Source organism: Pelodiscus sinensis, chromosome 2 (assembly GCF_049634645.1).
Source record: "Pelodiscus sinensis isolate JC-2024 chromosome 2, ASM4963464v1, whole genome shotgun sequence".
Lineage (NCBI taxonomy): Eukaryota > Metazoa > Chordata > Testudines > Trionychidae > Pelodiscus > Pelodiscus sinensis.
This window is the reverse complement of record NC_134712.1, coordinates 232,448,720-232,476,330: the sequence shown is the minus strand read 5'-3', so window position 1 is coordinate 232,476,330 and position 27,611 is coordinate 232,448,720. Positions and strand designations below refer to the sequence as shown.

Below are 27,611 nucleotides of genomic sequence, written 5' to 3'. Positions count from 1 at the left end.
TGCTGTGCCAACGATCAGCTGATCCAGCACAGTGCTCCAGTCTAGACACGGTGCGGTCAACACGGGAAGCCTTTGTTGACTGCTCCAGTATGCCTTGTGAAATGAGGTTTACTGGAGTGGTCAACAAAGGCTTTCCTTGTTGACCGCATCGCGTCTAAACTGCTGCACTGTGCCAGATCAGCTGATCGTCGGCACAGCGCGGTGGCCATTTTTATTTTAATGAAGCGAGGATTATTTAAATCCCCGCTTCATTGACTATGCCGAGTAAACTATCTTACATGGCTCTGTCAACGGAGCCATGTACCGTATATTCCGGCGTACAAGACGACCTCTGAAGTTAAAAAACATCCCCCAAAAATCGGGGGTCGTCTTGTACGCCGGATGCCCCGCCGCCGGAGCCCCTCCGCGGCTTTGAAAGCCTCAGGGGAAGCCGGCGGCGGGGCATCCCAGGCGCGCATGGGCTGCCCCCCCGCCGGAGCCCCTCTGCGGCTTTGAAAGCCTCGGGGGAAGCCGGCGGCGGGGCATCCCAGGCGCGCATGGGTTGCCCCCCCTCCGGAGCCCCTCCGCGGCGGCGCGGAGGGGCTCCGGAGGGGGGGCAGCCCATGCGCGCCTGGGATGCCCCCCCGCCGGCTTCCCCCGAGGCTTTCAAAGCCACGGAGGGGCTCCGGCGGGGGGGGGGGCAGCCCAGGCGCTCCTGGCGGCTTTGCTCCCGGTGCCTCTGGTCTGCTGGGGACCATCTCCAGCAGACCAGGGACACCGGGAGCAAAGGAGGCGGAGGGGCGCTGGGGTATAAGATGAAACCCTATCTTTTAATTAAAAAGATAGGGGGTCGTCTTATACGCCCAGTCGCCCTATACGCCGGAAAATACGGTAGTCTAGACGTACCCCCATTGACTTTAATAGGTCTTGGATCAGGGCTTAAATTGCAGCATGACAAGTTAACTAATAACATTCTTCACAAATACATACTTTCAGTGTACTAACAGGAACTGAAGCTCAGCTTTTTCAATTATGTCTGTGTTCCACATACAAGTTAATCACTTATGCTAAACAATTTATTCCACCTTGTATTTAGCTATGACACTCTGACTACCTTTTCCAGACCTGAAAAGAGCTCTGTGTAGCAGAAAAGCTTGTCTCTCTCACCAGCAGAAGCAGGTCTAATAAAAGATATTACCTCATCCACCATGTGTCTCTCTATGTTCCACTTGAGAAATCTTTGTTTCCCTTTAATATGATGTTCCAATTGTATTTCAATAATAGAATCAAGTCTGTAGGATATCATTACATACAACACAACATCCTTCCTATGGTGAGAAAATAACAAAACCTATGTGAATACTGCATTAGGTATTTATGATTACTCACTCAAATAAAAATTGCAGATATTGACAGATGCCTATCTAACCCGCTCTTAAATATCTCCAGTGATGGAGATTCCACAACCTCCCTAGGCAATTTATTCCAGCGTTTAGCCACCCTGACAGTTAGGAAGCTTTTCCTAATGTCCAACCTAAACCTCAATTTAAACCCATTGCTTCTTGTCCTATCATTAGAGGTTAAGGAGAACAATTTTCCCTCATCCTTGTAACACCCTTTTAGATACTTGAAAACTGCTATCATGTCCCCTCTCAGTCTTCTCTTTTCTAAACTAAGCAAACCCAGTTCTTTCAGTCTTCCGTCATAGCTCATGCTGTCTAGGCCATTTTTGTTGCTCTTGTCTGGAGCTTCTCCAATTTGTCCATGTCTTTCTTGAAATGTAATGCCCAGAACTGGACACAATACTCCAACTGAGGCCTAATCAGCACAGAGTTATAGCAGAAGAATTACTTCATGTGTCCTGCTCAAAACACTCCTTCTATGGCATCCCAGAATGTTTGCTTTTTTTTGTAATAGTGTCACACTGTTGTCTCATATTTAGCTTGTGGTCCACTATCACCTCTAGATCTGTTTCTGCAATACTCCTTCTTGGACTTCCCATTCTGTTGGTGAGAAACTGATTGTTCCTTCCTACGTGGAGAACTTTGCATTTCTCCTTATCATGTTAGCAGGCTAATAGGAATACCAGCAGAGGCCATGTGGAATGGATTCAATGACTGAGAGATACAGAATGCTTTATAGGAGCCTTCAGAGTCAGTGACTGCTGCTGACAGCAGTTTCTTCTAAACATACTCAAATAAGCCATAACCCCAAGATAGCAGAGGAACAATTGCAAATCCTAAAAGTGATCACCCACATAAACCCTTTGCATTCATTGGTCTATATTTAAGCAACTATTCTCAGCTCCCCGTATATACTCAGTAGGGCTTTGTTCCCTTGGGACACGGAGGTTGCTCACATTGCTTAGCAATGGATATATTTCTGTGCTTAGGCTCTCTTCACAGACCTTGAGCAAACCCAGCATGAGGAGCACCAGCATTTTGGCAAATCAAAGCCGAGATGTGCAGGACTGAAACAGATCCAGGCTCCAGGCCAAAGCTGATATATACGTAAAGCTGTGCAGGGACTCAGGAGCCTGTACAATAATGATCTCTACTCTCTAAGTAGTTTAACCAAGTGCCAACTGCCCCTTATTTTATAGCACACTAAAGTTACACAGGGCTTCCTCCCCCCGCCATTTACTTTAGATCAGTATATTTAAAAGGTAAACACATGAGGTGAATAACTTTTGACTTCATCTCACAGATGCAGTAGGATCAGTTTCCTAATTCTGTATATGTAAAATCTCAATTGCCCTCTCAGCAAGAAAACAAAATAATGAGCCAAGGACAGCCATAATTACACCACCATCTCCCAGACAGACTCTCATTTATAATGAAGTCAGGACACCAGAACCAGAATAGTTTGCAGTAACAGTTTTCAAGGAAGTATGAACTTGAATTCCCTCCACTTTCAGTTTTCCTGCCACAGTTAACAATTACTGTACTTCCAGCCAAAGCTGCCCTCAAGGAGAAAAAGAGCTGAATTGTCAGCACAGAGGCTTAGAGAGCCAGTTAATAATTTAGTAGCAGCAAGTGATCTGGCTAGTCCAGTATGAATTCCTTCCTCTCCCCACTGAAATGTCTTCCTCGTGTGGGAATTTCTTTGGGAGACTTCTGTAAGAAAAGAAAGCGGACAGAAAGTTCTGTCTGTAAGCAAATGCAGATTCCAGACTCCAAGACTGAACCCAGAAATAGTGCAAGGGGTTGGTTGGGTTTGTTTTTCTCAAATTAATGGCATGTGTACGTAGATAGATGGATATTAAATCTTCTATATAGCTCCTCTTTAAAAAGTCACTTTTTCTGCTGCACTGTAGCATTTTATTTGTCTCTTTCATATGAAAATAATCTAATTCTTGCACCTCTACACATCCATAAAGTATGCTTAGTAAAATACTTAAAGAAAAAAAGTGTATTTATCTCTTCACAATCTACAATTTTAGGTTTAGATGCAGAGAAAGTGAGCAGTATGTGTACTTTAAATTTAACCGTACACTTTGGATTTCATCTGGTCTAAGAAGAATACACTGGCACTCCATGTCATGAGAGTGTGCATTACTGTGTATTATCATTGCCTGCTGGTTCTTCCTGAAGCCACTCAGATCTACACAGCTGCCAAAGAATGCATGAACAATGGTATTATTCTTTATTTTCCTTTCAGAAAGGGCATACAAAGCAGATGGAGCTTTGTCAGGAGTTTCTAAAGAGGACTTTATTACAATACATGTTTAACAGTATATTTATTGAACATTCCAAATGCACCTCTCCAGCATTTAAGTAGCATCATTATTGAGTCCCACAGCCCACCCAAGTTCACCTCACCTAATGTGGTAGTCCATAAAAAGAATGGAAAAATTCAGATGTGTATCGACTACTGTACCCTAAACAGCTATACTGTGCTTGAGCAGTACACTATGCCTCGAGTGGAAGATGCCTTCCACTGGATTCCCAGCAAACAGTCTCTCAGTATTGGATCTTTGAAGTGGATACTACCAGATCCCTCTGGGATCAGAAGATAAGGAGAAGACAGTCTTCATCTGCCTGTGGGGGTTTAATCAGTTTGAACACATGCCTCAAGGCAGTGTTTCTCAACCAGTGGTACGAATGCCCTTTGGGGATACTCAAGAGACATCTGGGAGATACAACACAATTGAAATTTGGAGAAAACTGAATTTTTGGTTTTACAGCTCTATTATTTTTGTACTTTTTATACCCAAAAATTTCATCGCCTGCCCAGCTACGATTAAGTTGTTTAAACAAATGTGTTGTAATGGTAGAAAAAAATGTGTGTCTGAAAACTGTAGGTACTGGAGTTTTTAAAGGGGTACTTACTAAATTTTTTTAATAGGGGTACTTAATAAAAAAAAGGTTGAGAAACACTGCCTCAACCTACCACATTCCAGCATCTTATGGAGAAAGCTGTGGGAGTTATAAACTTACTGCAAGTCTTGGTTTATTTGGAGGACCTGATTGTATTTGGAAGGACCTTTGAGGATCATGAAGAAAGACTTCTTAAAGTACTTGACAGGTTGGAAGCCTATGGACTGAAGCTTTCCATTGCTAAGTGCTAGTTCTGCAGAACATCCATGACATATGTTGGTCACATTGTGTCCCAAGAAGGTGTGATCCAGATAAAATAGAAGCACTCACTACATGGCCGCATCCCAGCAATTACAGAGAACTTAAGATCTTTCTTGGATTTAGTGGGTTCTATCGCAGGTTTGTGAAGAATTATGCTACCATTGTAAAGCCTCTGAATGATCTTAACTCATCCAGCAAGAACAAATCTAAGACCAAGTGTAAGGGGAGGTCTCCAAGGCCCCCTGAGCTGAGACACTATGGTCCTTTAGAGCCCTTTGGACCATGATGGGATGAGATATGTGAAAGGGCTTTTTGAGAAATCATTAACTGCCTAACTCATGGTCCAGTCTTAGTTTTTGCTGACCCGAGCAAGCCACTTATCTTACATACAGATGCCAGTCTGGAGGGTTTGGGAGCGGTCCTATGCCAACAAGTGGAAAGCAAACGTAAACCTGTGGCCTTTGCCAGTTGAGGGTTGTCTGACAGTGAAACTCATTACCCCATCCACAAGCTGGAGTTCTTGGCCTTGAAACTGGCCATCACTGAGAAAATTTGTCACTACTTGTATTGTGCTACGTTTCAAGTGTGGACAGACAACAATCCACTGACTTATGTGTTGACAATGCTAAACTGGATGGTACTGGACAGAGGTGGGTGGCCGCCTTGGCTAGCTATGAGTTCAGGATACAGTACTGATCGGGGAGAAACAATGGATTGTCACAGCATCCACAGCCTTCAGAAATTGCTGAAGTTCCTATGGATGGAGTGAGAGCTATTTGCAACGGAAGCTATCAAGAGTCAGAGGCTCCTGAGAATCTACATAGCTATGTTGCAGACGCTCTGGGTCTACCACCTGAGAGTGTGCCATCTGCCTCAGTGAATTACATTGTGTTGGACCAATCTCCATTGCCATAGGCTCAGTGCAAACTGGCAAAAAGCCCAACTGCAAGATGCTGACATTTGTGAGACACTACTTACAAAAAGAAGGGCAGTTGTTCCATCCACCCCAAGGGTAAACTACTATTAAGGGAATGGCACAAACTGGGATTGTTACAGGGGTGTTGCACTGGATAACCATAGATCCTTTGCAAAATCAATGAACACAACTAGTATTATCAAAAAAGTACAGAGCCCTGGCCACGAGAGCCCTGCATGGTTATTTTGGGCATTTAGGAATGGAGAGAAGCCTTGAGCTTATCCATAGTAGGTTCTACTGGCCCCAGATGGCCAAGGATGTACGCAAGAAATGTGAGACATGTTGTTCAGAGGAAAACTTGTTCAGAGGAAAACTTTGCCTACTGGAGCAGCCTATCTGGAGAATATGACCAGCAACAAGCCTTTGGAGCTGGTATGCACCAATTTCTTATCTTTAGAAGTGGACAGGAAGAATGTTGGGAACATTTTAGTAGTGACTGACCACTATACCTGGTATGCACAGGCATATCCCACTCGTTACCTAAAGGCCACCACTGTGGCTCGAGTTTTGTGGGAGAAATATTTTTCAGTGTATGGTTTCACAACTCGGATTTACCCTAACCAGAGATGAGACTTTGAGAGTCACCTCTTGAAGGAGGTGATAAGGGTGCCCGGAATTAAGAAGTCCAGAACAACACCTTACCACCCTCAAGGTGACCCTCAGCCAGAACAATTTACTCGGACTCTATTAGATATGCTGGGGACTTTATGCCTGGAACAGAAAGCATCCTTTAGCCAGCATGTTGTGGTTTTGGTGCATGCCTACAATGCCACAAAGAATGATGCTACAGGAGTTATCCCATATTTCATGATGTTTGAGTGAGAGCCAAGATTACCCATAGCCCTATGCTTTGGAGTATCGGGGATGGAGAGTGCTATGAGACACATCTGGAGGATGTTTCCTGACTAAGAAAAAAGCTGCAGGTTGCCTCTAGCTTTGCTACAACTGCTAAGCGCAAAAACATAGGGGACAGAGTTCTTCTATGAAATTTGGGTGTTGCTGACAAGCACAAGATTGCTGACAGATGGAAGTCAATACCTTATCTGGCAGTAGAAAAACTAAAAAGATCTGCCAATCTACAAGATTAAACATGAGATGGAGTCAGGTCAAATAAAGACAATACATCAAAACCTTCTACTGCCTGTGGGAGAATTGGTAGGTGCACCTTATAAAATGGACCATGACATAGGACCGCGGTGAAAAAGGAGTGCTGGGCCAAGCAAGGTCTGAATCAATGCATCCATTACAGCCAGCTGGAATGGGAAAGAAGTCTGGGTGTGAATATGTAACTATAGTTTACTCAGTTTACTTAGGCCTACTAGATATTCAACTGTTATAATGGTGTTTTGCCCATTGTAACCAATTTGACTGTTGTAGGGTCACAAAGTGTGTTAACCCTAAATGCAGGAACAGTATGATCACCAATGCTTACAGTTATTGGGAATGCAGAGAAGTCAGACTAAGTTTAACTCAGTTCAAAGGAGAGAAACTGTCCGCGTAAAGAATCTTGGATGGATAGAGGCTGGACTTCCGGAGCCCTATAGATTAAGCTGGGGAGGCAGGTGAGTCAGTAGGGTGCATGCTCCCCAGATGTGAACTGTAAGACTAGTTTGACCAGTTTCTCCTCACTGTTTCAATGATAGAGTTAAAGAAAGGCTCCATAAGGAGTCTCTTTTGTATGTAAATTTACTCCAGTGGCTGCTGGAAGCTCTTGCGGCTGGACCGTGCTTTGGGCCAAGAGCTGAAATCACTAGGTTTGGCCCAGAGTCACATCCACCACAAGCTAGTGGAAGATGCGACAAGCAGCGTAAGCAGCCAACTGGGCAATGATGGAGGGGTGTGAGGAACAGCCAGCAGAGCAGCAGCAGCGAGGGGCAATAAATGACCAGCAGAGCGGCGCCAGAGAGCAGTGAACGGGTGGATGGCAAGTGACCAGAGGAGTTGGTGAGATGCCTCCTACTCATTCCCCACTCAAGATATGAGGTAAACTCTGCAGATGCAACTCTGAACTCTGGTCTGCCCTGACCAAGGGCAGCGACTGAGTGGAGGAGAGAGAAGGGTTGGGCACGTGAAGAGGACTTTTACATGCTGGACTTGAGAGCCTGAGAGGAAAAGGACATTGCCCAACCAACTTGAGCTGGGACATTTACTTATGGTTTTGGCTCTGAACTTTGTGGTTTAAAAGCTTCAGAGGGGTAGCCGAGTTAGTTTGGAAAAACGATGAATAGTCTTGCAGCACCTTAAAAACTAACAAAACATGTAAATGGTCTCATGAGCTTTCGTGGGTTGTACCCACAACAGCTCATGATACCATCTATATGTTTTGTTCGTTTGTGGTGTTTTCCCAAATTAATGCCACATTACTTTTCTCCCTTTTTATTAAAGGTTTCTTTTCTACACTCAGACTCTGTGCTTGCGAGTGGGGAAGCACCCAGGGGTGTGTGTGAATTTCCCAGGTTACTGGCCAGGGGCTCAAGCCTGTTCTGTGTTGGATGGATGGAGAGGAATTCCTAGATATTGAATCTGGCCCTGACTGCTGCTGGAGCTACCTTGCAGGAGGGTTACACGTGGATGCAGCAAGCAATATAGGGCCAGCAAGACTTTCTGCATCCATGTCACTGTAAACAGACTGCACCTGTATTCACATAAACTTGCATGTGTCTTGGCTTCTTTAGGACCATACATAGGTCACAGAAATACATTTACGGTGCCACTTCAGTCAAGAACATAGTGGAGACAAACATCTTACGTTGATACCCAAAGATGGATTTGCTTCCAAATGGAAGTATTTTCCACATAACTATTGAATCCATTCATTAAGGCCTCCTATGCCCCAAACCAGTAACATCCCTACTACAACTGATGTAATCACAAGGGGGCCTGCCAAGCATCACCTGCTGTGTCCAGCTTTCTGCTGGAGCCTTGTTTATAAGGGCAGCTCTGCTCTAGGCTCCCAGAAGCTCTCACACCTGTGTTCCTCCACCTGGTTCTGACTGCAGCATTCCCACACTGATCCATCTCTGAGTGCTCCCCTCACCAGCTCAGAGTATGCTCTAAAACTGGGCAGGAAAGGGCCAGTACAAGGGTCACAACTGATAGGAGCCTATAGCCAGCTGGACCTGGGTGATGGGGCTTCCTTTATAGTGGAGCCCCCAGCAGGGAGTAGGAACAAACAGCTGACACCAGATGGGCCAGACAGAAGGTCCTCACTGGGATCTCTAGTCCCTCTGCCTTCCTTCTAGGTGGCCCCTTCCCCCCCTCCCCCCACTAGACCCAAGCAGGGCATATGTAGCTGGTCGTAGGCAGGTCAGCACAGGGACACTGTAACCCAGGACCAGGGAGGGGAGTGGGAGCTGTGGGAGCCCAGGGCTGATCCAGAGGCAGAGCCAGGCACAGGCAGAGAAAAGCAGAGGAGAACAAGCTTTTGGAGAGGGGAAAGGCGCCTCCTGCTTCCCTGGGCTTCTCACACAGCCCCCATCTTCCTCCCAGTCCGAGAAAGGGGCCCCAGAAATGAGCTCTGGACAAACACAGGCACTGACCCAAACCCCTAGAAGAATCTGACTAAGAAAAAGCATGGAGCAGTGTGATAGCAAAGAATCACACTTCGTATCAGAGACATCAATATTCATATCGCCAGTACACTGGAGTACACATTTACTACCCTCCATCTTCAAACTACACAAATACAGCAGCTTTGCAAACTCCCATTCGGCACCTCAAGAATTCAGTCAAGCCATGTGTTCTTTTTCAAAGTAAGATATAAGAGGAATAAGGAGGGTTGACAATGGTACGGCAGCAGAGTTAAAATGATTTAGGAAGTATTAAAAATTGAATTTTAAGACAATAGTTTTTTCCAGAAGTAACAGAATGCTTTGACTCTAAAGGTGACCTGCAAAGGAGAAAAAAAATTGGATTTCTTGCTACCGAATGCTATACACAGAAGACCTATAAAGATTTTTAGCTTGGAGGGGAGAGGGGGGAGATTTGGTGGGAAGAGGGGCTGTTTGTTTTTAAGCATATTCAAAATTCAGGTATTTTCTATACCACAACAGTCTACAGTGACTGGAACACTTGAGAGCACTTGAGAAGCAAGAGACTGAAGAAAAAAAGAGAGAGCAGCTGCAGAGATTTTAATTCAGATTATCTAAAGCTCTTTAGCCAAGATTGTCAATACTGATGCATTATCTTGACCATCCAACTTGAGTCACCTTACGAAGGACTGATTTCCAAAAGATACTGTGCACCTGCCCTCTGAAAAAACAGACCTCCAGAAGGTGCATCTATTTGGGAAGCTAAAAAATGAGGCACCTAAATCACTAGCAATGCTTTTAAATCATGATCATAGTTGAGAGTTAGTTTTCATTAACACCTATTAAACTCCAGTGACTCAAGCACTCTTGGCTGAAATTAAATTGTTGTCAAAGGTTCGAAATGGCCCCCAGCTCACCATAAGTATCCCTGAAATTGCTGAGAGGCCCTTGATCAAAATTAAGACATTTATGATGCGGATATAAGAATTAAAAAAAAAAAAAACCCTTTCAAGCCTCTTTCTACAGCATAAAGAAGCCAAAAAAATACCATTTTTTAAATTCCTTTGCAGATCACCTTTTACTCAATATTAATGAAGATTTTTCCTATAACTTAAAATCAGTTTAATTTAGCATACAAACATTACCACAAGTAAATTCTAGTATTTCACAAGAGCATTTTTGCAGAAACTACAGGATTATATAGGGTTGTCAACAGTCATTTATTACAAAAGACATCTTTTATTTCCTCATCTCTGTACAACAATATAGGGTATTGTGAGTCCTGCCAAAAACAATACGAAATACCTCTGGCAAATGTAGGCGATTACTGTTTATGATTATTTTATTATTTTTATTACATTATTATTGTTATAATAATTAATAATAAAATTAGAAGGAAGGATGGAATGGGGGTGCTAAGAAAACAGTCCTTTGCAGATGTCAATAGGCCTGATAATCATTTATAGTAAGAACCTTGTACTACAATGAAAAGCAGGACCAGCTGGACTACTCACATGAATGCAAGTCAGGAAATGCATAAATTTTTGCAGAATAAGTATTTTACACATGTAGTGTCATATTCACTGTAGGTCAAGTATCACAATATTTATTATAGGCTATTGAAATACGTACTGTAGTGCACACTACCTATTGCTATACTTTATACAACAGTTTTTACTATGGTTTCTGGCTTCAGTGGGAGTTGAGAATACTGAGCAATTTACGGGGAAAATACAACTGCTTATAGAAGTGGTCCTCAGCTGAGGTATATGTACCCCTGGGCCTATGCAGAGATCTTCCAGGGGACTTATCAATTCATCTAGATCTTTTCCTAGTTTTACAACAGTCTACATAAAAGTCAGTGAAGTCAGTACAAATTAAAATTCATACAGACAATAACTTATTAATACTGCTCTACCTACTATATATTTGAGAGAGTTTGTGCATCAGTTTGTCTGTCTGTCCATTCATCTGTGAGTCTATTTGTTGAAGAACCCCTAGAACATAAGAACATATGAACAGCCATAATAGGTCAGACCAAAGGTCTATATAGCCCAGTATCCTGTCTGCTGACAGTGGCCAATACCAGATGCCCCAAAGGGAGGAAATACAAAAAGTAATCCTCACATGATCCCTCACTTGTCATCTATTTCCAGACAAACAGAGGCTAGGGACACCATTCCCACCCATCCTGGCTAATAGCCATTGATGGACCTAACCTCTATGAATCTATCTAGCTCTTTTTTGAACCCTGTTAAAGTCCTAGTCTTCACAACATTCTCTAGCAAGGAGTTCCACAGGCTGACTTTGTGCTGAGTGAAGAAAAACGTTCTTTTGTTTGTTTTAAACCTGCTACCTATTAATTTCATTTGGTGATCCCTAGTTCTTATATTGTGGGAATAGATAAATAACTTTTCACTATTCACTTTTTCCACACCAGTCATGATTTCATAGACCTCTATCATATCCCTCCTTAGTCTCCTCATTTCTAAGCTGAAAAATCCAAGTCTTTTTAATCTCTCTTCACATGGGACCTGTTCCAATCCCTTTATCATTTTGTAGCCCTTTTCTGAACCTTTTCCAATGCCAATATATATTTTTTGAGATGAGACGACCACATATGTACGCAGTATTCAAGATGTGAACATACCATGGTTTTATACAGAGGCAATAAGCAATTCTCTGCCTTATTAACTATCCCTTTTTCAATGATTCCTACTATTCTATTTGCTTTTTTGACTGCCACTGCACACACCAAATTGATGTTTTCAGAGAACTATCCACAATGACTCCAAGATCTCTCTCTCCAGTAATTATAGATAAATTAGTCCCCATCGTATTGTATGTATAGTTGGGATTTTTTTTCCAATGTGCATTACATTTATCAACATTAAATTTCATTTGCCATTTTGTTGCCCAATTACTTAGTTTCATAGAATCATAGTTTAGTGAGATTTTTTTTTTTTAAGTTCTTCACACTGCTTTGTTTTTAAGTGTCTTAAGCAGTTTGGTATCATCTGCCAATTTTGCCACCTCACTGTTTACACCTTTCTAGATCATTTATAAATAAGTTGAATAGGATTGGTCCCAGAACAGACCCTCAGGGGATCCCACTAGTTACCTCTCTCCACTCGGAAAACCTATCATTTATTTCTACCCTTTGTTTCCTGTCATTTAAACAGTTATCAGTCCATGAAAGGACCTTCCCTCTTATCCCATGGTAACTTACTTTGCTTAAGAGCCTTTGGTAAGGGACCTTGTCAAAGGCTTTCTGGAAATCTAAGTATACTATATCCACTGGATCCCCTTTGTCCACATGTTTTTTGACCCCCACAAAGAACTCTAGTAGATTAGTAAGGTGTGATTTCCCTTTACAGAAACCATGTTGACTTTCCCCCAACAAATTATGTTCATCTATGTGTCTGAGAATTTTATTATTTATTATAGTTTCAACTAATTTGCCCAGTACTGATGCTAGACTTACCAGTCTGTAATTGCCAGGATCACCTTAGAGCCCTTTTAAAATATTGGTGTCACTTTAGGCACTTTAACTTCTAGTCATTAGGTACAGAAGCTGATTTAAAGGATAGGTTACAAATCATAGCTCATACTTCCGCAATTTCACATTTGAGTTCTTTCAGAACTCTTGGGTGAATGCCATCTGGTCCCTGTGACTTGTTACTGTTAAGTTTATCAATTTGTTCCAAAACCTCCTCTAATGACACCTCAATCTGGGACAATTCCTCAGATTTGTCTCCTAGAAAGAATGGCTCAGGTCTGGGAATCTCCCCAATATCCTCAGCTGTGAAGACTGAAGCAAATAATTTAGTTTGCTTCTCTACAATGACTTTATAATCTCTAAGTGCTCTTTTAGCATCTTGATCTTCCAAGGGCCCCACTAGTTGTTTAGCAGGCTTCCTGCTGATGTACTGAAAAAACATTTTGCTATTACTTTTTGAGTTTTTGGCTAGCTGTTTTTCAAACTCCTTTTTGCCTTTTCTTATTATATTTTTACACTTAATTTCACAAAGTTTATGCTCCTTTCTATTTTCCTCACTAGGATTTGACTGCCACTGTGATAGTAGGGATATAGTCCAGAATGACAACAGGGGGCAGCAAGCAAATCCATCCCGACAGCTCCAGAGAGCCATGGAACAACTGCCAGCTAAGCAACAGAGCCCTCACTGTCCCAGTTTGGCCCAGGGCAGCAACACTGGGTGGCCAGTCAGCATGGCCCCTGCTGACCTGGGCCTCCACCACCCTAGGCTGGCCCCGGGGTAGCAGCCAATGGCTAGGCAGCACGGCCCCCCTCCACTGTAGGCTGGCCCCATGGAGCATCCGCCAGCCATCCCACCCCCTGACCTGAGCTCCCCCACTCCATGCCCAGACTCCTGCATTCCCACCGCTCCCTTAAGCCCCCCCCCCCACACACACACACCTTCCTATCCCCTGCCCTCACTTCTGCACCACCACCCCCTGCCCAGGCTCCTGTACCCCTCAAGCCCCCAGCCTCCTGCCTTGAAAGACCTGAACAATTCTGGATAAATCTTCTAATCTACTGTATACTTCATGTAATTTCAATATTTATACTCCAAATGATTTATTATATCATTATATGGTAAAAATGAGAAAGGAAGCAATTTTTCAGTAATGTAGTGCAGTGACACTTGTATTTCTATGTCTAATTTTGGAAGCAAGTACTTTTAAAATGAGGTTAAATTTGGGGGTACAGTAATCTGGAAAGGTTGAAGCCACTGCCCTATAGGATCAGTCCTTAAACAATGGCACTGTATATGTAGTTTGACACAGGTTGTTACACAATATGAACTGCTCGCATGTCAAATTACTATGACTGGTGCCATACAAGTCATCTGTTTGGAAGATACAAAAATATGTTGTATATATAAATTGAGTCATTAAAAATTGCACCCTTGAATTCCTTTTTCAGATAAAAAGTGTGAGGACACTGATTTATCACTTTTACTACGTGTTTCTTTGAACATACCAGTGCTTTAAAGTAAACACCAATGCCAGTTTGTTATGACTACCAGCAGCAAAACATCTCTCCAAACTAATCTGTACAATGGTGGGAACAGCCTTTGAGTCAGTATAGTAATTAGTAATAGACTGAAGAAAAAAATACTAGAAGAACATGGGCCATTTCAAACGGACTTAACTGTTTGATTAACCAAACACTAAGATGGTCAGTCACAAAAGTGTCACTGCACAATGTTGAATGGCTTTGTTCAGTTTGCTCAAAAACTAAGGGCATTTTTCTTCTGAAGTTTTTGATGGCTGATGTGGAAAGAGAGGTGCAGTTTTACTAACAATGGAAGAACTTTGCTTTCTTGTAGCCAAATTCTTTAGTACTAGAAGGGAAGGTTCTTAATAAGGGACAGATTCTGATTGGCTTTTATGTAGGCTGACAGTAGAAGTGGCATGGGTGCAAGGACATTTCTTGCTCATGTGAGGCCCACAGGCAGGGCATATAGGGACCACCTTGTAACTACTGACCTTGATGCAAAGGGGAGGTTGGCCAAAGTTCAGAATGACTTAAGTGGTAGCAAAAAAAAATCTATGTATCTGCTTGTCTTGCAAAGAGGCTTAGCCCCACAATTGCTCCCACTAAAATTAATGGGGGATGCACATGCTGAGACCAAAAGTGTCTATATTTGAATCACTCCCTCAAAAGTGCCTTCAGATCAGCATTTTATTTTTCCAGTATGTAACAGGGAGTTTGGAGATATCCCTGCTGTTCTGTAATTTGTGTCATGGGAGGCCTGATACTTTACTGTGAGATTTTTGGATTAGAAGCAGTGTGTAATGTGCTTTGTATACAATTAATTAAGCCTCATCATATCCCTATGAGATAAGTAAGTGTAGCTGAATCCCATTCACCCTTTGATAAACCGAGGGATGTAAAAACTAAATGATTTGCTCAAGTTCATCTGGAAAGTCTGTGGAAGAGGAAAAAACAGACTTGGAATAACCTGTTGTAAACACGAGCCCACACTACAGACAATGCAGCCAGCTTAACTCTCAGGAGGTTAAAAAAGCAAGCTTCATAAAAGGTCACATGAGTGCTTTAATATTATACCACAGAAACAAAATATATGAATGAACTGTGATATTATCATGCTATAAAAGTCCTTCATCTCTAGATTCACTGTAGAGTGTATCGGTGTCATGCCACAACACACAGCATTCTTTGGTGCTGGTGGGCGCAACGAAAATGAAGAAACTGAACTAAGGATTGTCTTTTAAAATAAAGAGCTTCTGCATGGATCCAGTACACAACATGCATTTAACAAAAGAGATCACGTGACATCACTAGACTGCAGAATGTTCTTCCGATAAGTGGTTCTCAGAATGTGGGTTGGGACCCCAAAGTGGGTCATGTCCCCATTTTAAGGGAGTCCCCAATGCTAATATATGATTTGCTAAGACCCAGGACTGAAGACTGAGCTCCATCCCCACCAGAAGCAATAGGCTGAGGCGGTAGCCCCCTCTCCTCCCACCAGGGGTGGCAGGGTTTAGCATGTGGCCCCCATTTTCCCCACCTAGAGTGGCAGCGATCAGGCTCCTGTCCCCATCCCCCTGTCATATAGTGACATTATTGTCAAAAGTGGGGTCTCAGTGCAATGATATTTGAGAACCCTTGCTTAGGTCATTTGCGAAGAGAAGCAACGTGTCTTACTGGTTAGTAGCAGACGACTCTGCCAGGCTCCTCAAATGAGTGTAGAGATCTCAGATGGAAGCTCAAAGAGACAGAAAGATTGCCTTCTTCTACAATGCTAACTGCTCCTGATGAGGATTAGAAGCAATTAGGCAAAGTTGTGCATGCTTCAAAATCAAAATTTTCATCCTTTGGACTTCACAGCTGTTATGCTCCCTGATGTCTGTAAAACATGAAAGTAAAACAACAGAGATTTTTTTCTCACCCATTATTATTAGGGACAGAAAGATTGTACCTATGACAAATTCAGCTATTTTGAGTTTGTGAAATATCAAGAAGCAGATGTGTGCTTCTGGGGATATGCCCATTTTCAAAAGACTGATACTAAATGCAATGTCTGATCTGGAGCCCACTTCCAGCATGGTAAGGAAGGATAAAATGGAATTATGCCAAATGTACCAACAGAAAACCTCTGAATACACAGCAGACAATTAAAATCAGTGGGGAAAGGGACCATTTGCATCTTAAATGGCAGCAAAGGAAAAGCTTGAAGAAACAAAACCCACTACCTCGTACGCCAAAGATCCTTCAATCGTGAGCCAGTGCACAGCATGCATAATATCTAGGGATGTGAAACCAAACAAAAATAAAAAATATGCCTTGTAAATGGTGTTTTGAAAAACTGATAAGTTCTTGGACTCATTCCAACTCTGTTTTTGATAGTCATTTGCTTAGGATAAAAATGAAAGTTGTAACGCCTTCATTCATATGACACTTTCAACCTAAACTACACATTATTCAATACCAACATTCTAAATTACATTACTTACTGGGGATGATTTAATTTATGAGACCCATTACAGGTCTGAAGATTCTGCAGGAGGTTTTGATTCAATTTTCATGTATTTTAATCTTAAACACTGACACATGAAGAGGGTGAGATTGAGGGGGCCTGAGGATATGCAGCCAATTTGGCCCTTACTGCTTTCAAAATGGATAAAAGCATGGAAAGTAAGTCAATGTAAAAACAACCACAAATATCATTATCTGTGTACATGTTAAAGAGTTAAGCAAAGAGTATGGTTTTTGGGTCGCTCCAGGTGTGTGGTAAATTATAAATATAATAATTATACTGGCATTTAGGCATAAGGCATTTATCCGGGAGAGACAAAGATCTTGCGCAAGAGGAGGTTTTTGCACAAAACGGAAGCAGCCACACTGCTTCTTTTTGCACCAAAACCCCTTGCGCAAAAAGAATTGGCAGAAAATATGCTAATGACATCACAACTCACGCTAATGAGTCCCTCATTAGCAGGGCTCGACAAATAGTGTAATCTATTCGCCCGTGGTGAGTAGATTACACCCCGGAAGAGCCAGTGCGGAGCAATCTGCGCATGCGCAGGACCGCACAGCTGGCGAGTGGGGCTCACCACCACTCGGCAAGCCATGCTCATTAGCATATCTTCTGCTGCAAAAACTTGCAATGTAGACGAATCCTGAGAAGCAGGAGCCGTGAGGAAGCTGTGCAAGTTTGCCCAGAATGCGCTCCATTTCCCTGCAGCTCCCACTATAGGGAAGAGTGCAGGGGAGCCAGACTGCTGCTGCTGTTCAATGCCAGGCCTGGATGATCCCCAAAGCAGGAAAGGACGGGGTTGAGGAATGATAATGGCCCGCTGTGATTCCCGGGCTGGATTGCACAATTGCTCCCATGGGGGATGGCCTGTAGGCTGAGAATTTGAGACCCATGCTCTAGAATTAATCCAGAGCCAGCCTTTAGGAATGTTCTAGAGCAGGGGTGGCCAACCAGTGGCTTGTAAGCCGCATACGGCTCTAAAAAAACGTGTGGCTCCTGCACCGGCACCTGCAGCTCGTGGCTCAGAAAGGGACAGCGTGTTTCTGTCTGCATGGGATGCCGGTGCAGACTTCAAAGGGTAATGCCTGCTCTCCTCTTAATAGGGCAGCGTCCAGGGCATTTTTTTTTTTTTGCTCAACAACTTTTTTCCCCTCGGTCCTTTGCACTGTATCCACCACTATTTTGGCTCTTCGTCTGTAACAGGTTGGCCACCCCTGCTCTAGAGTCAAAGAAGGATCCACAAATATTCAGATCCACATTAAATCTGAACTTTCTCATATGTCTGAAGTTGTTTCAGGCTGGAATTCACATGATTTGAGCAGACAACATATACTTATCTTAATGATTCATTTGAAGCTGGTATGTCTTAATGTGGAAGAGTAGTGACTTCCTCCTACCAAAGCAATTATCTGATTTATCAGAAAGATGGTTCAGCAAATAACAACAAGCTGTTATGGGACTCTTATCACTTCATATTTAGTCCATGTTGGTTATAACTGAGGTCCTATTTTTAAAATTGGACACCATAAAATAGACACCATAAAATAGACACTTCCAATGTTTGAGATACTTAGTATGCAGATTTAAGAATCTGGATATTGGAGTTGGTCAAAAAGTTTTCATTAGAACAGTTTTCTGTCCAAAAATGCAGATTCATCCAAATTTAAATATTTTGTGGGAAGACTTCAACTTAAACAAAATTTTAGACAAGTGAGTGTCAAAGTAAATCCTTTCACCTTTCTCATTTTGTTTTAATCAGGTGATGTTTCATTTCTACATTTTGTCAAATTATATTAAATATAATATTAGATTACATTTAAATTCTTTTGTGGATCTGGTGCAGCTGTCTGTAACAAGGACAGGAGTGGGGTCCTGCCCCAGGGCGAGAGCTGTGCTCCCTGGCCCAGGTGTACCCTTGCCAGAGCTCCTTGACCTTGTTCCATACTTGGTCCAAGGTGTGGAGGGTGGTGTCCCCTCTGGGCCGGAGCTTTGGCCATGCGCCCATAAATGTCCACATTATGCCTCCGGGAGCGGAGATCCTGCATAATTTCTTCCTCCCCCCACAGCTCCAGGAGGGACAGGATCTCCATCCCCGATCAAGAAAGGTGCCCGGTGTTTAGTGCCTCTTGGTGGGTCCTCTGAGCCCTGGTGCTGCTCCCTGTGTGGTCCAGGGCGGTTTCGGGGGGCTTGTGGCTGTGCCATGGCTCAGCAAGCCTGTAGCAGTCAGAGTCATGTGGTCAAGGTCCTGCTGCAAGGCTGGCTTCCTGTCACAGGGCTAGTCCAGGGTGTCTGCAGCTTTAAGAGCTGGCAGGAGACAGGAACTATAAAGCTGTGATTAGTGTGCACAGAATGTCCACCAGGGCACCTATGCTTGTTCCTGGAGGCCTCCCCTTTCGAGAAAGCTCCCTCTTCTACGTCCACGCATGCCTTTTTCTGAGAGAGCTCTTTCAGAAAAGGAGTTCTTCCTCATAGAATGAGGTTTACCAATGCCGAAAGAACCCCTGCATTCTTTCAATTTTCTTTTGAAAGAACGTGATTGCAGTATGGACGTAAGTGACATTTTTTCAGAAAACCAGCTGTTTTTCCAAAAAAATCCTGCAGTCTAGACCCACCCATGGACTAGCTACAGTAAAATAGCTTATTCCACTGTATCCATGCCAGTAAATTCAGTGAACACACAGCTTTCTAGCCAAGTGAGACAGCTTGGTAGAGTGCACTGCCAATAGCCTGGGGATACATGACTCGGCTATCAGTCCAGCACCTTGCACCAGCACAAAATTTACTTACTCTAAAAAGAAAAAAAGTTTGTCACCTTCTATACTTGCCTAAAGCATTGTCACTGACTAGGCAAGTGTCTGCAGTGAAAGACAGTATGGAAATGTTAAGACTATTCAGTGACCCAAGACCTCATATTTGCTATGGAAGAAGTTTACTAGGTTAAAATTTGCTCCTGATCTGAAGTAGCACAGCTTAATCATCACTTCTCAGTATTTTGATTGATGAAACAGATTCCAAATCTTTGAAAAGAATATTTATCTTAAAACACAGCTCCTTAAATATGCTTTAAAAGCTCATTTTTTTATCTTGTGCACTAAAATATATTATTCACAAGAATTTGTAGAAGTCTGGCCTATTTCCTTCAGAAATCATCGGGGTGCAATAAACGGAAACCATACACAGTATGTCATTGTGATTCTAATTCCATTAACAACTTTATTTCAACAGAATTTCTGACCCTCCATATATGTAGTGTTTTTAGATTCTGGGTTTTTTCTCCCTTGCATTATTATTATTAAATATGTGCTCTTATAACAGTTCAGAATTATAGCACTCCAAGGAGAAACTCTTCAGTGGAAGGAGTTGCAATCAGCAACATTCCAGAAAAAGGGGAGAAGGCAGGAATACTTTTAATAGCTTTTTCATATTGGTTCTTGCTATATCTTCAGAACAAACATATATGGAAATTTAATCAAGACATTTTCAGACTTCCTGCTTCCTTTGCAACATTCTCTCCTTTTTAGGCCTGTGAACTGGAGAATACATTTAGCTCCCTGTTCATTTTCCACCTTGGATCACATAATCCAAAGGGCATTTGAAGGAAAACTATGCCAGTTTAGCTCAGCCTAGCAGTACAAAATAGTATGGAGTAAGCTGTTCAGTGAATAAACTGTGACACGTATTGTAACACTTTTCGTTATAGCTAGCATTTCTGAGTTTAGTGCTAGAGGCACCAACTGAAGGGCAACTGTGCCATCTTGATAAAAAGTAATGTTATTTCTGACACTACCATGAAAGACCAGTACCAATGGAAATCTGTGTCTACAATTAAAAGTTGCAGTATTTGTCAACATCTTTCCCCTCTACCTATCTTAGTGTCTGGCTACCTATCCTAGGCCCACATTAAACTAAAGCTAGAATCGTTCTATTTCCAGACAGGACCAACCATGTTCCCCTCTGTGGTATTGTATATGTAACCCGCCTTTTTCCTCCCTGGTTACTTGGGCGCAAGACACACTCACGTGTGCCTGGGTGCCTGACGTTTTAACATAAAAGAAAACCCTGAGTACCCCAGTGGTGATGTTGTTTAGTTAGGTATTCCCTATCCACCCTCTTGCTGCAGTCCCTTGCTCCTAAAGAATATACAGTGGTGGTGCCTCCACCTGGCTGGCCTTGTACACACTTATGATGTGCCTTGGGAGCCTCCAGGAAATAAAGTTATTCCAATAATAACCTGGAACTAACTCCAAGACAACAATTATAAATAAGATATATCTAATTGATTACATTAGAATTAACACACCTTTACTTAACAACTTAGAGAAACCAGGTTTAACAGATTAAAAGTGAACAAAATCAATTAAAAAGTACAGTAAAACTCCAATAGTCCAGCATCCAATTATACGGCACTCCAGACAGTCCAGCATCAGAATGGCAAGAGCCTATTGCCGTGGTCACCGACCCATCGATTGAGATCGACTGATACATCGTGAGGCATTCGGGGGCCCCCCCATTTCCTCCCACCCCCAAGAAGCCCCACTACCTACCTCCAGTAACAATAGAGGTAGCGCCGGCTTCTTATGGGGTGGATGGAAGTCCTGCAGCTGCGTGCCACTTCCGGGGTTTCAGGAAGTGTACTGGCTGCTCCCCCTCCCCCAAACAGCCGGTGTGGTACCGGAAAGGCCAGGTCTGTGGCAAGCCAGGGATGCTCTTCCCCTGCGGGGAGGAGGACGTAGGAGTCCCCAGAGGTTTTAAGTTACTGTATTAATAGTTTAAGTGATTAGCCAGTGCTATACACTACTGTACATAGTATCCTCTGCTTTCTGTATTCAAAGGCTTTGCAACAATAATGGTGAGTACTGTACATTTATTCTTTCATTCTATGACTAAATTTATGCATGACAGTATGTACTATAAAAAGGGTTAAAAACTAAAACACTACTGTATACAGTATGTACAATAAAAAGGGTTAAAACACTTTATATACAATATATACTCTGTGTGTGTGTGTGTGTGTGTATATATATACACACACACACACACACACACACACACACACACACACACACACACAGGGCTCGCCGAGCAGCAGCAAGCCCCACTCACCAGCCACACGGTTCCGCGCTCTGCGCATGCGCAGATTGTTCTGCGCATGTGCAGATCACTCCGCACTGGCTCTTCCGGGGTGTCATCTACTCACCACGGGCGAGTAGATTACACTATTTGTCAAGCCCTGTGTGTGTATGTATATATATATATATATATATATATATATATATATATATATATATATAAAAACCAGTTTATAGTACCTCCTGATAATCCGGCATATTCTATAATCCAGCACCACGTAGATCCCAAACGTTCCAGACACTTGCGTGGGCGTGCTTGAAGGTCTGCAGCTGGAGCGGAGACAGCACTGAGCAGGTTCTATGTGTATTGGTCCAAGCTGAGCAGACATCTGCAAAATTCCTCTGCCACAGGAGCAGGCCCTACCAAATGCCAGCAGCTCTGGTTCCCTGGACAGGTCACTATGTCTCTCATTGGGCCCAGAGCCAGTTGGTCTTCTATGCTCCATCCTAGGCAGCACTTTTCCAAGCAGCTCAGTTATTCACAGTTACTTCCTGTGCAGGAGTATGTATGCTATTCCCAGCCATAGGCACAGCCAGGATCTCTCCCCTCCAAGGACAATTGACAGCCTCTAAAGCAGCCTGCTAGATCCAAGCCCCGGCAGGCTCTCAGTAACAGACTCTAGTAGGGTTGGCAGGTGTCCGGTTTTCTACCAGACAGTCCGGTATTTGCACCTTCTGTCTGGTAGACAAATTCAGAAAATACCAGACATGTGTAATGTCTGGTATTTTCTGAATTTCCAGCTGGGTGCCAGAGGGAAATCTGGCCGGGGGCGGGGGAGCGACTGGGAGGCGGGGCCATGATTAGTGCTGGGAGCCCTGAGGTCGCGTGCAAAAGCGGGGCGGGGCGGGGGAAGTGGCTGGGACTGCCAGCCACTCCCTCCGCCCGCCTTCTGCACACAACCAGAGGCTCCCAGCACCAATCGCGGCCCCGCCTCCCAGCTGGGAGCCTCTGGTTGCATGCAGAAGCTGGGTGGGAGGAGTGGCTCCCAGCACCTCCCCTCGCCCCCACCTGGCTTTTACTAGCAACTAGAGGGAGTGCCTGCCGGGGGCTCAGCCTGTTGGATTCCGGCTGCGGCCAGTGACTGCACCCCCCCCCCCGCCCCCGCCAGCTGCGCTTCCTCCAGCTCTCCCTCCTCCCATCCAGCCCCCCCAGCCTCCAATCCGCCCCCCCAGCTCTACTTCCCATCCCGCCCTTCCTACAGCCCCCCTTCCTGCCAGCCAGCCCCCCCAACTCCTGATCCCCTCCAGCTCTGTTTCCCGACCCCCCTTCCTCCCGGCCAGCCCCGCCACCCTCCTGGCCAGTCCCTCCCTCCGCCAGCCCTGTCTCCCAACCCCCCTCCTCCTGGACAGCCCTGTCCCTTCCCCAGCCGGTTCCTTCTCCCTCTCCCCACCCACGATCAAGTATGTCCGGTTTTTTGGGGGGGGGGGGATTAAACCTGGTAACCCTAGGCTCTAGCTGCAACACAACAGTTCCTGACCTGGAAAAGGCTCCACACCAGCAGCCTGGCTCCTCTCTCCAAAATGGAGCCTATCCTAACTCTCTCCTGCATAACCTGGAAGAGGCACCATTCCCCCCCTTTTCCCCAAGGGCTCGTTGGAATTGTAGTCTCTAGGGCTAGATTGCAGCACAAAGGATTCTCCCAGTAAAAGTCAGAGGCTCCTTTAGTAAGGGGACAACATATAATAGTGTTGACAATCCTGTCAAAACTAGGGTGTGACTACACTTGCTTACAATCAGATTTGAACTCACCTGGCCCTCTCTCCAAGAGGAACAATCACATTCAACAGTGATTAGAGCCATGAGGAAGCTGTACCTGACAATGAGTGTCGAACAGGGCACTGATTCCTAGTGCAGTCATGGCCAAGGAGAAAGTAAACCAGTATTAACCTTGATTTCATAATGGTTATGAATCATAAACTGAGTGCTAATGTTTAAACAAAAGTGTTAGCTTCTTCTGTCTGTAAAGCAACTTGGAATCTTGTTGATACATACTTCTGCAAATAACATCATCAGCCATTCAGATATGACTGGATAGAAATAACTATGATGGCTGGATAGTTTAGATAAACATTCAGAAAAATCACAAGTTCCACCTAGACTCAATCAGTATTGTTCCTTGTATTACAGCAGGCTTCAGCCAAGATCAGATCTTCATTGGCTAGTGGTTTTACCTATCATGTTAAGAATAGCTTCTGCTCCAAAGAATTTTCACTATAAACAAACAAGACAGGCAGACAGGGTGGAAAGACAGATCACCGGAAAGGAAGCATGACTATCACTAGTTTACTCACATGGAACTGAGGCACAAAGCCATTGAGTCACATACGAAGTAGGGATGCCACAACGGCAGATTCTACTTTTCATCACATGCCTGGCCCCCAAGATCCCCCCTCACAGACAGGCTGGAAACTGAAGGCTGGCCCAGGCAAGAGCTGCCAGGGAGCCTGGGCTGCTGCAAGGAACTGTGGAATCTCTACTTGCCCAGAATGGAGAGAGGCCCAAGAGCAGCCCCAGCACACGTCCCTACCCTCTAGGGTTGCCAGGTGTCTGGTATTGACCAGGACAGTCTGGTATTTTCACCTCCTGTCCGGTAAAACAAATTCAGAAAAATACCAGACACCTAAAATGTTCAGTATTTTCTGGGTTTTTTCCCTGCCAGGACCAGACACCTAGCAACCCTACAACACACTCACCAACTGGGCACAGCTCCCGAACCCCGGACCCCTGCTTACCTGGTTCTGCAGGGAAGCTGCTTTCTGGCTTGACCAAGAAAACAAGATGGCTGCCGGCAAAAAAGCCTGAAGACCTGAAAGAAGGGGAAGCAATGCCTTCCCTGGGTCTTAGTGCTCAACCTCTCCCTATTCCTATTCTGACTCTGCATGCACTTAAAGGGGCCATGCTGTTTTAATGCTGTTTAAAATTATGTATTTATTTATTTATTTTTGCTTAACTCTCCGGGTCCCCCTTTCCCCCTCCCCCCACAGAATTTTTTCGCTGATGGTTTTTTTTTGGGGGGGGGGGAGAGGAGGGAAGGTGTTTGGTATTTTTGGTTAAACCATCTGGCAACCCTACTACCCTTCCCCAGGCTCCCCAGCACAAGGCAGATGGAGTGTCTGTGGTTTCCCACTCTTGACCTCATGGCTCTTACTATGGCCCAGCTGCAGCTCTTTAGCCCTCACGCCCCATCCTCAGACCACACCAGAAGTCAGAGCCAGGTAAGGGTAAAAGGAACACAGGTGTGGGGGCAGGGTGTTCAGGGGGACGGGGGCAAGGCCTGGTGACTGCTTTCAGCCCCACTCCTCCCCAAGCAGGGGAAGGGGCCCAGGCACCCTGGTCCACTCCAGATTCTGGCTTGGCCAGGGGCCAGGCCTTGGGAAAAAGAAGGAGGGAAGAGCCAGGGCATCATGGCCTCCCTACTTTCAGGAAGGATCCATCACCCCATTAGGAAGGATCCATTGTCCCATTAGGAAGTCTGTTGCAGAGCAGAGACTTGTACCCAGGCCTGGACTGTCCTATGCCTTAACCACAGAACACTCAGTCCTCTTAGTAATCTGAACTGAGGGTATGTCTACACTACAAAGTTAATTCGAACTAACAGACGTTAGTTCGAATTAACTTTGATAGGCGCTACACTAGCAAACCACTAGCTCAAACTTAATTCGAACTAGCGGAGCGCTTAATTCGAACTAGGTAAACCTCATTCCATGAGGACTAACGCCTAGTTCGAATTAAGTAGTTGGAATTAAGGGCTGTGTAGCCACTTAATTCGAACTAGTGGGAGGCTAGCCCTCCCCAGCTTTCCCTGGTGGCCACTCTGGGCACCACCAGGGAAACTCTTCTGCCCCGCTCCTGGCCCCGGAGCCCTTAAAGGGGCACGGGCTGGCTACGGTGCCTGTGCCAGGTGCAAGCCTGCCAGCATCCAGCCAGCAGACCCTGCACCTGGCACGGCTCGAGCTAGCCATCCGCTGCCACCCAGCCCTCCGCCTCTTCCCGGGACCAGGCTGGTGGCTCCCGGGAGCCTGCCCAGATCTGCAAGAGCAGGTGTGCATGAAAATCAGGGTGGTCCAGTGAGACCCCCGACCCTGAGCCCTGAGCTTAGAATGGATGTACTGGGTCAGACCAAAGGTCCATCTAGCCCAGTAGCCTGTCTGCCAACCTCCATGACTTTATCTAACTTCTCTTTAAACTCTGTTATAGTTCTAGCCTTCACAGCCTCCTGCAGCAAGGAGTTCCACAGGTTGACTATTTGCTTTGTGAAGAACAACTTTCTGTTGTTAGTTTGAAGCCTGCTACCCATTCATTTCATTTGGTGTCCTTTAGTCCTTCTATTATGGGAACTAATGAAGAACTTTTCTTTATGCACCCTCTCCACACCACTCATGCTTTTATAGACCTCTATCATATCCCCCCTCAGCCTCCTCTTTTCTAAGCTGAAAAGTCCCAGTCTCTTTAGCCTCTCTTCATATGGGACCTCTTACAAACCCCTGATCATTTTAGTTGCCCTCCCCTCTCCCACCCTCTCTCTTCCCCTCTTCCACCTCCTTTTCCCAGTCTCCCCAGAAGTTAACCCCACCCCCCACCCCAAGTATTGTACATCAGGAAGGGGGGTTCGGGAGGGGTAAGTGGAAGGAGGTGAGGGAGGAATGGGGTAAGAGCCCCCAATGGGGAGGACTGGGGTGGCTCTGTGGGCTCCTTGGGGTGGAAGCTCTCCTGTAGCCCCCCGATTGACCCTCCCCCGGATGGCAGCCTGCGGCAAGTGCAGCCAGGCTGATGGCCGAGTCCTGTGATGTGCCGAGTGTGGGCATTCAGGGCACTCCAAGCCAGGACTGCTTTGCTTTCCCTCATCGAGGAAGACAAGCGAGCGGGGAACCCCTGAGAACTGTCTGTCCAGGGTGGGGGTCGGGTCCCTTTAAGCACAGCCCTCGGCTAGCCTGAGACAGCAGCTCCACGCTCTAAGTCCTAACATGATGCCCTGCCGGCACTGCTTCCGGCCATCCTTAACCTCGGTTCAGGGTCCACTCAATGTGGACATGCTAGTTCGAATTAGCAAAATGCTAATTCGAACTAGTTTTTAGGTCTAGATGCACTTGTTCGAATTAGCTTAGTTCGAATTAACTAATTCGAATTAAGTTAATTTGAATTAGTGCTGTAGTGTAGTGCTTGTGAATGTCATATCTGTGCTAAATAACATGGGTTAGAACAATATGCCTTTAAAAATAACCTAAAATTGAAAAATAGACATTTAAAATTAATCCCAGGTCTAGTTTTCATGCATCCTCATTTCAGGGCTCAATCCTACAAGCCCAAGCTCCTGAGCACTTCTTGAGGGTTCACAGTACCTCCCATAATCAGACCTTCCTCACATGTGGGTGACTAGGTTTTCTGAATTAAAGGTTTCAGACCATCTGAAAATTCCAGTTCAAGAAAGCGTGTATAAGGATGAAAGGAAGACATGTTTTGTAATTCATTCAATTAATATGTTCTATTATGTTCAACCTAAAATAAACATTCCCTGCTTAAGTGTTCATGCTGCTGAATGACATTCGTGCAGACATTTTCAAGAAACAAATCATAGTGTCATAAATCTATCCAGAGATGGCATCAATATTTTAATTTTACTTTCTGTTTGCAGCTGCAAAGACCCAACAATTTGTCCCTAAGAAGCCAAAAAAATAGAAACTTTTTATACTACGTTTACGGTGTGGGTGCAGCTACTTTATCAGCACAAAAAGAAAAAAGGCAAATTAGACCACAGCAGGAGAACACCATTTTTAATATTATAGTCACAACATACTAAATTGCCACAACCGGCTAGGCAGTGAAGTTAGCCTGTATACTTGATGAACTATGATGATAGGTTCTGGGAACAAAGCACACAAGATATTTT

The 27,611-nt window shown here is 44.4% G+C and overlaps 1 long non-coding RNA gene across 3 annotated transcripts in view; it reads right to left on the bottom strand.

Annotated features, from left to right (window-relative positions):
- Nucleotides 1–27,611, bottom strand: part of LOC102450663 (uncharacterized) — a 190,074-nt gene that overhangs the window by 149,004 nt on the left and 13,459 nt on the right. For all 3 annotated transcript variants that reach the window (XR_012902104.1, XR_012902106.1, XR_012902105.1), the window contains exon 2: nt 15,763–15,964. This is a non-coding gene — a long non-coding RNA (uncharacterized LOC102450663). The remainder of the gene's footprint in view (nt 1–15,762; nt 15,965–27,611) is intronic.